This window comes from Mytilus californianus, unplaced genomic scaffold (genome assembly GCF_021869535.1).
Source record: "Mytilus californianus isolate M0D057914Y unplaced genomic scaffold, xbMytCali1.0.p SCAF_2, whole genome shotgun sequence".
Lineage (NCBI taxonomy): Eukaryota > Metazoa > Mollusca > Bivalvia > Mytilida > Mytilidae > Mytilus > Mytilus californianus.
The window spans coordinates 36949790-36963056 of record NW_026262668.1 but is presented as its reverse complement, the minus strand read 5'-3'; the positions used below and the strand labels follow the sequence as shown (position 1 = coordinate 36963056).

Sequence of the window (13267 nt, the reverse complement as noted above, 5' to 3'; positions counted from 1 at the left end):
GTGAAAAAGTATATTTTAACAAAACGCATTTGACTATATATATTGAATGATAAAAGAACATACATGCAGTTACCCTAGCTATCATATATTTTTTACTATACGTATATATACCTGCCGTGACATAGCTATCATTGTTACGTTATTTCATGGGGAGATACTAGTAAATAGATTTGACAAATATCTTAAACATTTACGAAAGTGATTTTAGAGACATATATACACAATCTCTGGTGATTTTAATTGCATTTTGTAAAAAAATATCGACATCTGATTAGTTTCAGATTCAATCATCAACCTTGTCTTATATTTCACCTAAATTTCTCGACCTCATGCAATTTCATGAAGCTTCAAACAGTGACCTATCCCAGCGACTCATCCATTCCACTCATTACATAATAAGTGCCCCCACACACACCCCAAGATCGTTTGGCTGAGTTGGATGTTGTCTAGATCTACCTAGCTAGCTCTTCCTAGCAAGATATAGCAGAGGTTGAAGAACAGAAGACTAAAAATATATCTAAAAGGGAATATAAGAAGAGCAAAAAACTACTCTCAGACGATGTATGCTAACATATTTTAAGCAATGTTTAATTTCTATGAATGATTTTAAAGGAGATGTGAAGTATACATAATTAATTTAGACAGCAACCCAATTAAGCAACAAACAAAACGTGACAATTTACTTCTAAAGTTCAATCTACGGTCTTCTTCAATGGACATGTCATTACAACATTTTAAAGTTTTTTATCCTCCCAAGTCTAACTATAATATATAGAATAGTTGTGAATATGTGAGCCAAAATTAGTTCCTGTGAAAAAAGTTCCAGTGGAACAAATATCACAGGAAATATATTCTGGGAGAACTTTTTTCACAGATAATTTCTATATGATTTGTTCCATCTCTATAAAATAAGTTCAACAATTTACCTGGTGAAATAAGTTCTGGGTTTGTGAAATTTGTTCCTTACCTAGTGAAATAAGTTCAAGGTTTGTGAGATTTGTTCCTGACCTGGTGAAATAAGTTCCTTGTCTGTGAAATATGTTCCACTGGTTATACAAGTTATCTTTTATACTGAGCATTGTTATCAGTGAGCTTAAAGTTATAATTCAAGTTCATTATAAAAACATGTATTATATTGATAATGTAATAAATAAAAGGTGTAAACATCCAATATGGATTCTGTGGAGTATAGCAAAATGTTTAATTACATTATGCATACAAAAATATCCAAATGACAATAATTTAATGAGGCAGATAAGCGAAGAATAAGAAAAATCCGTCAGAAATTTTTTATAGATCAATCATTTATTTATGAATATTGCAATTCAACATATGTTACTTCATATCAGAATTTGTAGATAAACTGTTATCACAGAAATATGTCTCATCCTTTTGTAATTTTGATTATGCAAATGTTGAAATTAAAATAGCAATACTTTAACATGTTTCATAAGTTATGCAAATATTCAAAGTCAATGAACCATGACTGAGGTACATGGCTAAACAATTTCCATGTAAATGAGATGTGCCAAAGCTAATACAACTGCATACCAAATACCATTGAATTATTATAAGTCGTTCCCTTTAAACAAACCTAAACACAAACATTAACTTATAAACTATGTAAAAGTTTCAAAGTCAATGAACCATGAAGAGGGGGTGAGGCTATATAATATCCATGGAAACGATATTTGCAAATGCCAATAAATTTGCATACCAAATATCGTTTACTTAACATTAGCAGTTCATCTTAAACTGATCTAATCACAAACTAATACATGTAAACTAAGCAAAAGTTTCTTAGTCGATAGACAATGACTGAGGGGGCGGGGCCAAATATTCTCCATGGTAATGAGATGTGCTAATGCTTATACAACTGAATACCAATTAACATTTGCCTACCCTAAATGGTTCCCCTTGAACTGACCTAATCACAAACTAATACATGTTAACTTAGCAAAATTCTCAAAGTCAATAGACCATGACTAAGGGAGCCAAATAATCTCCATGGAAATAAGATATGCCAATGCTTATACAACTGCATACCAAATATCATTGACCTACCACTAGTGGTTCCCCATAAACTGACCTAATCACAAACTAATACATGTAAAGTAAGCAAAAGTTTCAAAGTCAATAGACCATGACTGAGGGGACAGGGCCAAATAATCTCCATGGAAATGAGATGTGCCAATGCTAATACAACTGCATACCAAATATGATTGACCTACCACTTGTGGTTCGCCATAAACTAGACCTAATCACAAACTAATACATTGTTGACGACGCCGCCGCCGCCGACGCCGGAAACAGCATACCTATGTCTCGCTTTTTGACTCCGTCAAGGCGAGACAAAAAATGAAATAGTGTGTTTTAAATATTTATCGCAGTTGTTAATAATAGTTGTGCATTTGTTTTTTAATCATATTATCTACGTACAATATATATGCTGACTTAATTTGAATTTCTCAAAGATTTACCTTATTTTGAACGTTGTCGTGTTGTTTAAAGACTTCAATGTTGAATATTAAACTTGTCAGGTACAACTATAGAATGTTTTGCTTGATATAAAGTTAATGCATCATGTTAATCTATAACACCCGGAACTTATTTAACATTTAGTAAAAAAATTAGTTCCGGAACAAATTTTACAGTGCTGGAACATATTTTCTTAAAATATATATTCCGGGTAAAAATTTTCTGTGATATAAATTCCGGTGGAACATATTTCCTATGAAATAAGTTCCAGCGGAACAAATGTCACGCCGGAACATTTTTTTGTTACAAAAAATAATCTTAATAGCAAAAAATAATTCAGATATTACTTGGAACTATGAGCAGGGTCAGGAACAAACTTCTAATGTTTGTTTTGAGGTTTATTGACTATTTATACTAGACATGCTAAATGAGAGAAAGAGAAAGAAAAGAAAATTATAAATTTAAAAGACGAAAATACTGTTGGCACTTTAAAAGATTATTCTTAATTGTATGTTTTCTACAAGAATTGTAAAAACAAGTATAAACATACATATACTATGATCATAAAACAAAAAGACATTTATATGTCAACATACGAACGGTCTCCCACAAAAGATTATGTCAATCCAGTATGTCAAGCTTTTAAGGGTAAGTATGATAAGGGCCTTATTCGTCACCCAACATTAAATGGTATAGTAAATAAATATGAAGATATGTACAAGTAAAACAATAACAAAAGATACAGTATCAAGCTGTATGCTTGATTAAGTTTTGGTCAAATTTGTTGATTCTCTTATGTTGATGGCCTCATAGTGAACTTAAAGTAGCTTTGCAGAACTTATCACCTTCTTTATAACCAACGACGTCTATTATGATTTGAAAAAAAATGGCGGCGAAACTACTTTGTTTTCAGGCGCTTACAATAGGTCTTATATAACAAATTACCCGTCTCACGACTCTGAGTATTTTTCATCAAAAAATAAAATCAAGAAGTCCAATAAAACCAAATAATCTGAAAAAAGAAACATTTAATTGTTAAGGATACTCATTATTCAAATATAGAAAAAGAGGCGTGGGGCATTCCACATTGCAGTCCAACTACAATGAATAGACAAAATCTTCATCGACAACAAAAATAACCATACATATATGTGAAGCTTTACATTTTAAGGATCATTTTTGAAAAGATGTGAGATACCGTTGGAAATATATTAATTGTGTTCTTATATGTTTAAATTTTACTACGTTTCACTCTCTATCAGGCATGGGGCGAATTACATTGCAATGTAATGCATTATATTACAATTACTTTGACCAAACCATGCATTATATTACAATTACAATTACATGCATTTATCAAAGTAATGCATTATATTACAATTACTTTTGCAAAGTAATGCCTTGAATTACACATTACATTTGAAAATTTTATTAGTGAATAGAAAAATTAAACATTTTGAAAAACAACTACATTTCACAAAAGATTATAGCATATGCAGTAACTGTTCCATGAATTGAATATAAGTATACATGTAAAAAGTCTATTTAATTTGACTTTTACAATTTTTAATTATTTTAACTTAATGTTGACTTTACTTTTATAAAAATATTTTTTGTTGTTTTTCTTTAAATTTTAAACGAAATATTTAATTACTGTGAATTACTTCCCTAATTATAAAATAAACATAGACCTTAATTAAAATTAACATATTCTTAATTAATCAAGAAATCTTAAATTTGGTTTAGTTAAAACTCCAACAATATGTTAAAGATGTAGTATGTGAAAAAAGTAATGACATGTAATGCCATGTAATGCATGAAATTACACAACTTTTTGCTAAAGTAATGCATTATATTACAATTACATGTAATGCACAAATTGCTGCATTACACATTACATGCAATTACTTGGAAAAATGTAATGCATTACCATGCATTACAATTACAAATTTGCATTACCCCATGCCTGCTCTCTACACTTTTCGATGCCTATTATGAACGAAAAACTTTCAGGTGGAAGCGGCCATACTTTTCTAACACAAATAAACAAGCAAACAACCAAAGAAAAAGCCAACGAACAACTCCGATATCTGTTTGAAAAAAAATAATCGATAAAAAGACATTACCCCCAATTTCCAGTTTTAATACTTTCCCCCAAAAAAAATTGGTAAATCTAAAAAAAGGTATAAGCCTTTTATAATTTTTGTTATCTACTACAATTTACATACAATTTTGAACGAATTGAACTACAAAGAGAAAACATTTTCCACTTTCATCAGCTATGAGACGGCTAGCTTTTTAGAAAAGCTATTACTTGTTCAGTTTATAAGAATTCATAATTGAAAGGGTTATTTGCATGAGTATAGATCAATTGCTTTTCTTTCACCCAAGCCATGCATATACTCAGAGGACAAAAAGGATAAAAAAACTTGAACACAAGTACAGTATAAGTAAACTTTTTGAAAATAAAATAGTTCCCTACTTTACCATCTTACTATTTTATGACGTATTAGGACCTAAATTAAATAATTTTTTTTGCAAAGTTTTAAAATATCCAGTTACCTTTAAAGAATAATGATAAGATCCGAAATAAGGTAACTTTAAACTGTGAAGGAAAACATGTATATATGATGAATCGTTCTAAACCCCAACCCTTTTACATAAGTCTTATAAAATAACCTTCTCATTATAAATTCTGATGTACGTATAGCACCTTTAACTAACAATTATAAGAAAGTTTAATTTAAGACCACTTAAATTCTAAATTCTTATTTGTAAATATATCCAGTTCTTACTTAACTTATTCTTACACTTCAGCACATTATGAATATTATTTTTAAAATTTTATGATGACAATCCTATGAATTAGCAGAGACATATATACACAGAGATTGGCAACTCCGTGAAATCCCGTTAAAAAACGCGGCCCGGAATGAGATTCTCGTCGATAATTATTCTACAACATGTAGACAAGTCAGGGATGAATAATCTCGATAGCTAATCAAGAAAAGTAATAGGAAAACTTATTTCAGATCAAATAAATTCTTTTTCTAAAAAACTACTTGAAATAGTTGTATTTTTTTTAATGTATTTGATTGAGAAAATATTTTTTTCTTTTTTTCGGCATTTCTTTTAATTTAAAAAGTAAAATCTGGTTATGATCATGATATTACAAGAAACATTTCTGTGCTAAAGTTTGCTTCTAAATTACACAGTGAAATTATGTGTGTCCGATTTTCCGGTCATTATTTCCTTAAGAGTTGTGACTGTGGATTCACAGGTGTGCGATTACGCAATTTATTGCCCTCCGATCACCTGAATTTTGCCGGAGGTGAAGTTCTAAGTGGATTATTACTTGGTAATTGTTTTTACAACTAAACAAATTCTGACATTATTTTAACCATGATCAGAACTTTATTTTAACAGAAACACTGGGCTATACTATGAATAGGGTAAACGGACAGAAAGTCACAGAACAAAAAGTCACAAATTGGATAGGACAAAAAGTCACAAATAATTTATTGACAATTGTTTGAATATATAAGAGAAAGATCTTCAAATAATATCTTTTTTTACATTTATTCATTTTTAAGTTCAAGAAATTGTTCATTAAGCCTTGATAAATGAAAAATTATTAAATTTTAATCATGCAAATAATATATTTCTTGGCACCATGAAGCCATTTAAGTGCCAATCCACTTTGACATTTTGTTATCATAACAATTATTTGATCATCATTGATATTTATTGAATAAATTTTAATTACAAAGTTGCTTCATATATTATAGTTCAATAAAAAATCAAAAAAATATTTTTAAAATTAGTGTTTTCTTGTTCAGAGAAAAATAATCTCAAAACTGAATTGTGACTTTTTGTCCGTGACTTTTTGTCCTGTGACTTACTGTCCTACATTCTACTAGAGTATTCAATCAAGAACAAAAATAGTCATTTAACATGTCAAAAAAAGAAATCAGAAAGCAACTTTTTTATATAAAAAAATATGTAGCCAGTAGAAATTTGTCTGTGGAAAACTGATTTAAAAAGATTAATTTTTGATTGACCTACAATTACATTATTTGTGGAACCTTTGCATGAATTTCCTAAATGAACGTACATTATGTACAGTGTTGTCGAAATCACTATTTTTGCTGTCATGAAATATTGAATATAAATCTGTCATTATTTGTAGTTTTTTATAGACTTAATATCACAGACCCTGATTAAAAACAATGTGTATCATAAGTACAGTAAAATGCTCTGCTGACTGTAGAATTTTAATGTTCTGTTTCATAGACCACAGAAGTAATGCAACATCCTTATCTTTACTCTTTCCTATCGGGTAGTGAAACTCGAGTTTGAAATTAGAAAGATTTAAAATTGTAGACAAGTTTTATCTGATCTTTTGTAGGTTTATGTTTCGATGCAGTGCTATGTGGGCTGTTATTTTCTTTTCATTTGTCATTTTTTCATCTGTGTTACATGACCTTGTACTTTTTGTATTGCCCCTTGACATCTCCTGCTTCTGTTTAAACCTTTACCACTAATATCTCATCTGGTTTAAATAAAATAGTGTCTCATTCCGAGAATTTGTTATACAGGAATTCATTTTAATATCAGTTTTTTATAATCATATTAACTGCTTGGTCTCTTCACACAACTTATGTTTAGGACGGAATGCATCAATAGGTACATACATGTACTAGGTCACCAATATATAAGTACACGTTATGTGCTTTTGACCTCCACAAGAATTCTTAAATAGATGTGAAAAGAATATTTTTGTCGTTGGGTTGTTGTCTCATTGACATATACCTCACATTTCTGAATAGTCATAGCAGCTGTGCCTTTTCAATTTATTGCAGAAAATATTTGCATAAACATTTTTCAAAATAGGCGAGGTGAAACAGTGATCACAGAATGAGGACATGTAAAACTGAAACAACACAACACAACAGATAAATATAAACAAGCACCATTGCTAAAGGACTGATCAAAACATAGATAATGACTAATATGAGCGACTAGTGTACAAGTAGAGTGAACATTTCTTGCTTCTTATTCTACACATTTTGTCATTTCATGTAAACAATTAAATATGTTATTTTCCGAGGAGAGGAAGGAATTTGTGAAACGAAATATTTTGCCTTTAGTACTGTCAAGTTATATATTCACAGGAGTGTTGTTGAATAAATGAACACTTTCCCTTTTATACATTATGCTACCTTTATCATATGCTACAAAGGTAGCATTTCCATTCTCATGATGTACAAAGATATTATAGAGTGGCCTTCCAATGTAAATCATTGTCTCATTGGCAATCATACTACATCATCATATTGTTATACATGTATGTAAAAATTATGTACATGTATAGTGACACAGTATACTTTGTAAACGTAAAGAAGACAAATGAAGTTGAACACAAGATATTTATTTGCATTTTTTTCCGCATAGTCTCTGCACAACTGCCACTTCTGTTTCAAATTCAATAGATTGAATGCGGAGTCTTGTATTTATTCTTAGTTCAATGATGTCACCATCACTTGCACAAAAATCGCATACACATGTACATCAAGTTTGGCATATGAACTATGATATTTGAACTACAATAATGTGGTGTTTTCACAGTCTGGATAAGCACATGTCATTTTCTCTCTTACAAAACCATTTTTTAGTATCACATTGATAGAAGTACATGTAATCGGTCCACTACATGACTGTGCAGTAACATTTGAAAAAAGTCATCACTAATAGTTGTTCCTGTCTGCCAGGGAATCTTTTTTTCAATCAGAAAGGCTAGGGAGTCCTACATTCAGCACATGTATGATATTACATCTCTTGTATGCTGCACTGTTAGGTAAATTTGATCAACATCTTTGTTCTTTTATAACATGCAGGATCCTGTTAAAAAAAATGCTGTCAGATACTGAATGTAAATATACATGTATATAAACTTGTAAATGATTATGTCATCAAAGTGGTGGAAATAATGAAAAAAACAATTTATATACACAAAACCGGTATGTCTTGGGAAAGTAATTCCTGTGAACAATGGTGATGGGTACATTTGTTCTTTAAAGATGGACAATTTTATAAACTGTAGCCATGGACAGGTGCCTGTCTTTATATTGAAGAGAATGAAAATGGCCGACAGCTTGAATGGTCATTTTTAATTGTTAATTGCATCAAAGCTGGTGAAAATATGGAAAAAACAACTGTTATACACAAATCCAGTATGTCATAAGAAAGTAATTCATGTGCTGGGAATAATTATTCTCTAAAGATGGAAAAGTTTATTGACTGTAGACATGGACAGGGGCCTGTCTTTATATTGAAGAGAATGAAAATGGCCGACAGCTTGAATGGTCATTTTTAATTGTAAATTGCATCAAAGTGGGTGAAAATATGTAAAAAACAACTGTTAAACACAAATTCAGTATGTCATAAGAAAGTAATTCATGTGCTGGGAATAATTATTCTCTAAAGATGGAAAAGTTTATTGACTGTAGACATGGACAGAGGCCTGTCTTTATATTTTAAAAATTGAACGTGGCCGACAGCGAGAATGCTGAATTTTAATTGTAAATTGCATCAAAGTGGGTGATTTAATGAAAAATTCAACATATTTACACAAAACCAGTATGTCTTGGGAAAAGTGATTCATCTCATAAATGGTTTTATTCCTTTTCGAATGAAAAGGTTTTAATAAAAAATACGTCCGTGTAAAAAATTTTCATAACGTCCATGTCGGCCAAGCTTTCCCCTTATTATTGACCACAATAAAACGTTAATCGTCATAATATTTTAACTAACAAGTACTACAAACTGAATAAAACAAGGTAAATAATTTACGAAATTGAAATATATACTTACATTATGCTGTTTTGAAAAGCTTGATGTAAAATAAAAATCGAAGCGGTGGTGAACTTGTCATGATCAGATGCAAAATGGCGATCTCGTTAAAGTCTCGTGTGATGCGTGTTTTTAATTGGATTTCGCTGACCACTGTTACAGTTGCCAATCTCTGTGTATATATGTCTCTGGAATTAGTTATAATATTAATTATTTAGTAATTATTATTGCCTAAATTCAGTCATCTGTACATAATTAAATGTTTCCTTATGTTCTAAGGTGTATATAGTTGCTACAATTATACCCTATGGGTAATGCTCCACAATTAATGGAGGAATATACAAGAAACTGAACTGAACTGAACTGATTAATCGTAGCATGGAAGTACTATATTCAATATAGTACTTCCATGGTCTTAATATCCATCCAATGCATAGTAATATTTCTTTTTCATCACTTTTTTTATTCTTAAATATAAGCGTTGTCTATTTCTATCTGACAAGCACACACATGGACTTTTTCATTTGTATAGAAAGTCCCTGGCCAACAATAGCAACAACGTCCTTTTGATGATCAATTCATTATAAAAAAAACTACTAAACTCTCTAAACTAAACTATGTGGACAGTGGGTCATCGCACACAGGTTTGTTTAACAAGACAGCTGATTGGATAAATGTGATAGATTGTCACGCCTACATTAAACTGTTGTCCAATCAAATGCCAGCAGAAACCTGTCAATAAAAAGGTTATTGCAAGCGTGGATAAGTTAGAGATTTGATTGTGTATTCGATATTTGAACAAAAAGTTAGATAATCACTATTCGTTTAGAATTAAATTGCGAAGAAAGTGTTCGTGTAACAACCCTCCCCTTTTCCCGTTTTCGCCTTCTAATTTTTACACTTTCTTTTTTAACAGAAAAGTATTAAATATGAGCGTACTGCAAGTTTCTGAATTTTACAAGCATTCTATATAGCGACTTGTGATTTCGGGGAACGTCATATTTTCAAGATTTCACAGACCTCTGAAAAAGTTAGAACATACAAGTTTCATCTACCATTTGCAGAAAAAACAATACCAAATTATATTTGTAAATTGGAAGAGATTAAGAATTATAGTTTAATATCCGTACTAAAAATCGTCTGAAATATAACAAAACATATTTCTCTCTGCCTGAATGCAATCGAAAGCAAATTTTCATTTTATTCTTCATCTATTTGCAAAAGACGAAGAATTCTCCTTAAAACTGTAAATTATTAAACAGGCATACTAACTTTAAAGGATAAAATACAAGTTTGTACTACCATCCAAGGAAATAAGTGTTCCATAAAGTAACTAATCCTTAATTCACAACCGTCAAAACTCAGGACTCATTTTTGATATTTACCTGAGAGATCATAAAGGACATACATCTACCAAGAACTTATTATAACCAAAATGGCAAAAATGAAACAATATCTATTTTTTTTTTGGTAGACGAGTAGCAAATTGAATAAGGAAATGTTATTGAAAGAGAATTAAGATATATGATAATTTTTCCAAGCAAAGTGGCAAAAACATGCATATATAGAGTTACGTAGGTGCAAAACAAAACTATATATTAATAGTCAATTTCGACTATTTAATAAAGGATTATAGGTCGAACACGACACACGATTCTTGATTTCCAATGTACATGATTTAAAACCGTGTTTTTTCTTCTACAGATTGCATTTTGAAGAACACATGCTTGGCCATGATCGTTGAATGTTCAGCGTACAATATTACATAATATTCAGGATGATTTCAACGAAAAGCAAACGAAAAAGATTTATTTTTTTAAAACCGAGCATTCCTTAAATTCAACATTTAAAACCGTTTTGTTTTACGCAAAACATATAAAATTGAGAATGACTGATGTACTTTTTATTCTCTCTAACAATTAGGATTGGTAGTCCCGACAGCTTTCTCTCCATTAGTAAGGGAGGTCCTGGGTAAGGGAGGTCCTATTCTTAACAGTAAGCGAACACTGAAAAGTCACAGGACAAAAAGTCACAGGACAGGAAGTGACAATTGTTTAAGTATGTAAGAGAAATATCTTGAAAAATTACTTTGTATTACATATATTCTTTTTACAGTTTATGAAATTGTTCATTAGCCTTGGTAAATGAAGATTTATTAAATTTTAATCATGCAAATGATATAATATTTCTTAGCACCATGAAGCTGTTTAGGTACCAATCCACTTTGATAGTTTGTTTACTAAACAATTATTTGTTCATTTAATACATTTGTTTACAGAGTTGGTTTATATATACAATAGTTCAAGATACATACAAAATATATTTTTTTGAATAAGTAGTTTCTCTTTTTCAAAGAAAATAGTCTCAGAAACTGAATTGTGACCTTTCGTCTGTGACCTTTTGTCCACAAGCACGCATTATTTATGAGTAAAGTTGGAACAAAGGTCAATTTGGCTCTGATTCACAACAATTGTTCTCTTGTTAACATGACCTTTTTTGTCGACACGCGCTCGCCGTATCAGGCTAGAACAAACCAATGCATATCAATGTCACATGTGTCTTTTCCTCGACTGAATGTTATAACAATATTAATATTGAATACAATTGTAACGTAATGAATTGCATTTGATCCTAGTCCTAAGTTTAATTTTTGGTTGAATCAGTTGAACATCTAAGTGATCATCGATGTGTAATATTTGACACTGGACATTATTTTAGGAGCGATGCAATACAAATAATGTATTTCTATCAATCATTTACTTCAGTTAAAGACTTTTGAATGTAACAATATGGTACAAATCGATTTGATTTACTGAATTGCATATTTCTTTTTATCGAAATGAAAATATTATAAACTGCTCCCGGTTAATATAAATAAGAAGATGTGGTATGTGTGCCAAATAATCATCTCCATCCAAGTTACAAAGTATAAAACAATTATAGATTAAAAATACGGCCTCAACACGGAGCTTTGGCTCACACCGAACAGCAAGCTATAAGGGTCCCCAAAATGACTAGTGTAAAACAATTCAAAATGGAAAAACAAAGGTATAATCTATAAGTACAGTCATTTCGCTACGTTATTCTATAGCTTTTTGGTCAATTTCGAAAAAGCAAGTAAGCATCTCACTGTTTTTTAAATGAGAAGTAACGCTGGTGTTATAAAAAAAATCTGATACGAAACAGAAATATAAACCGTACACAAGATTTTATCAATCGTTGTTTGATATTTTTCTATATGATTTATTCTTGTATTAGTTCTTGCTAAAAAAAAACTTGATGATAAAAAAAAATCAAGAGAGGTATCGAAATCGGTCTTTATAGGTACCTAATGGTAAATATAAACTGTCAACTAAATTCTTAAAATATTCTTTATTCTTGTTGCATTTTTTTTGAAAAAATAATGTTTTATTTGTCAATGTAATAATTTTACCCGGTAAATCCTTATATAAGATAAAACATGGAACTTTATTCATTTTACGTCCATAGATAAAACATCATAAGCGTTGCATGGGTAATTATTTAGATAGTTTATGACAACCCGTTTCGGTTGACTGCTTAGATAATCCGTTTATTGAAATGTAAATAACTTTCACCAAGCAACTGTCATCTATATAATATTTAAAAATTTAAAGTAAATTAGATACTTAGAATATATTTTTCTTGACAAATTTTATATGGATCAGAACTATTATTTTACATTAGAAACAAAAAATGTTTAAGAAAATTTCAGAACATCTTTGGGATATATTACTTATCATTATATCTTTACGGGCGGAATGAATAAATACAGGACTACTTTATGTCAGAAAGCACGATTGCAAAGTTTTAATGACTAACACATTTCCCGGTTAAGACAATTAATCTTTTCTTATATAACCAATTAAATGTTAAAAATTCTATCGGGAAAAAATGAATTGTACGTTTGCATACGTTA

The 13267-nt window shown here is 30.3% G+C and overlaps 1 protein-coding gene and 1 long non-coding RNA gene across 3 annotated transcripts in view; one reads left to right on the top strand and one right to left on the bottom strand.

Annotated features, from left to right (window-relative positions):
* Positions 1 to 13267, top strand: part of LOC127729825 (carboxypeptidase B-like) — a 140602-nt gene that overhangs the window by 27235 nt on the left and 100100 nt on the right. The window lies entirely within an intron of this gene.
* LOC127729832 (uncharacterized) lies at positions 7889 to 9517 on the bottom strand. Its single transcript, XR_007994838.1, has 2 exons — positions 9352 to 9517; positions 7889 to 8379 (listed from the first exon to the last, which is right to left on the bottom strand). It is a non-coding gene; the product is annotated as an uncharacterized LOC127729832 (long non-coding RNA).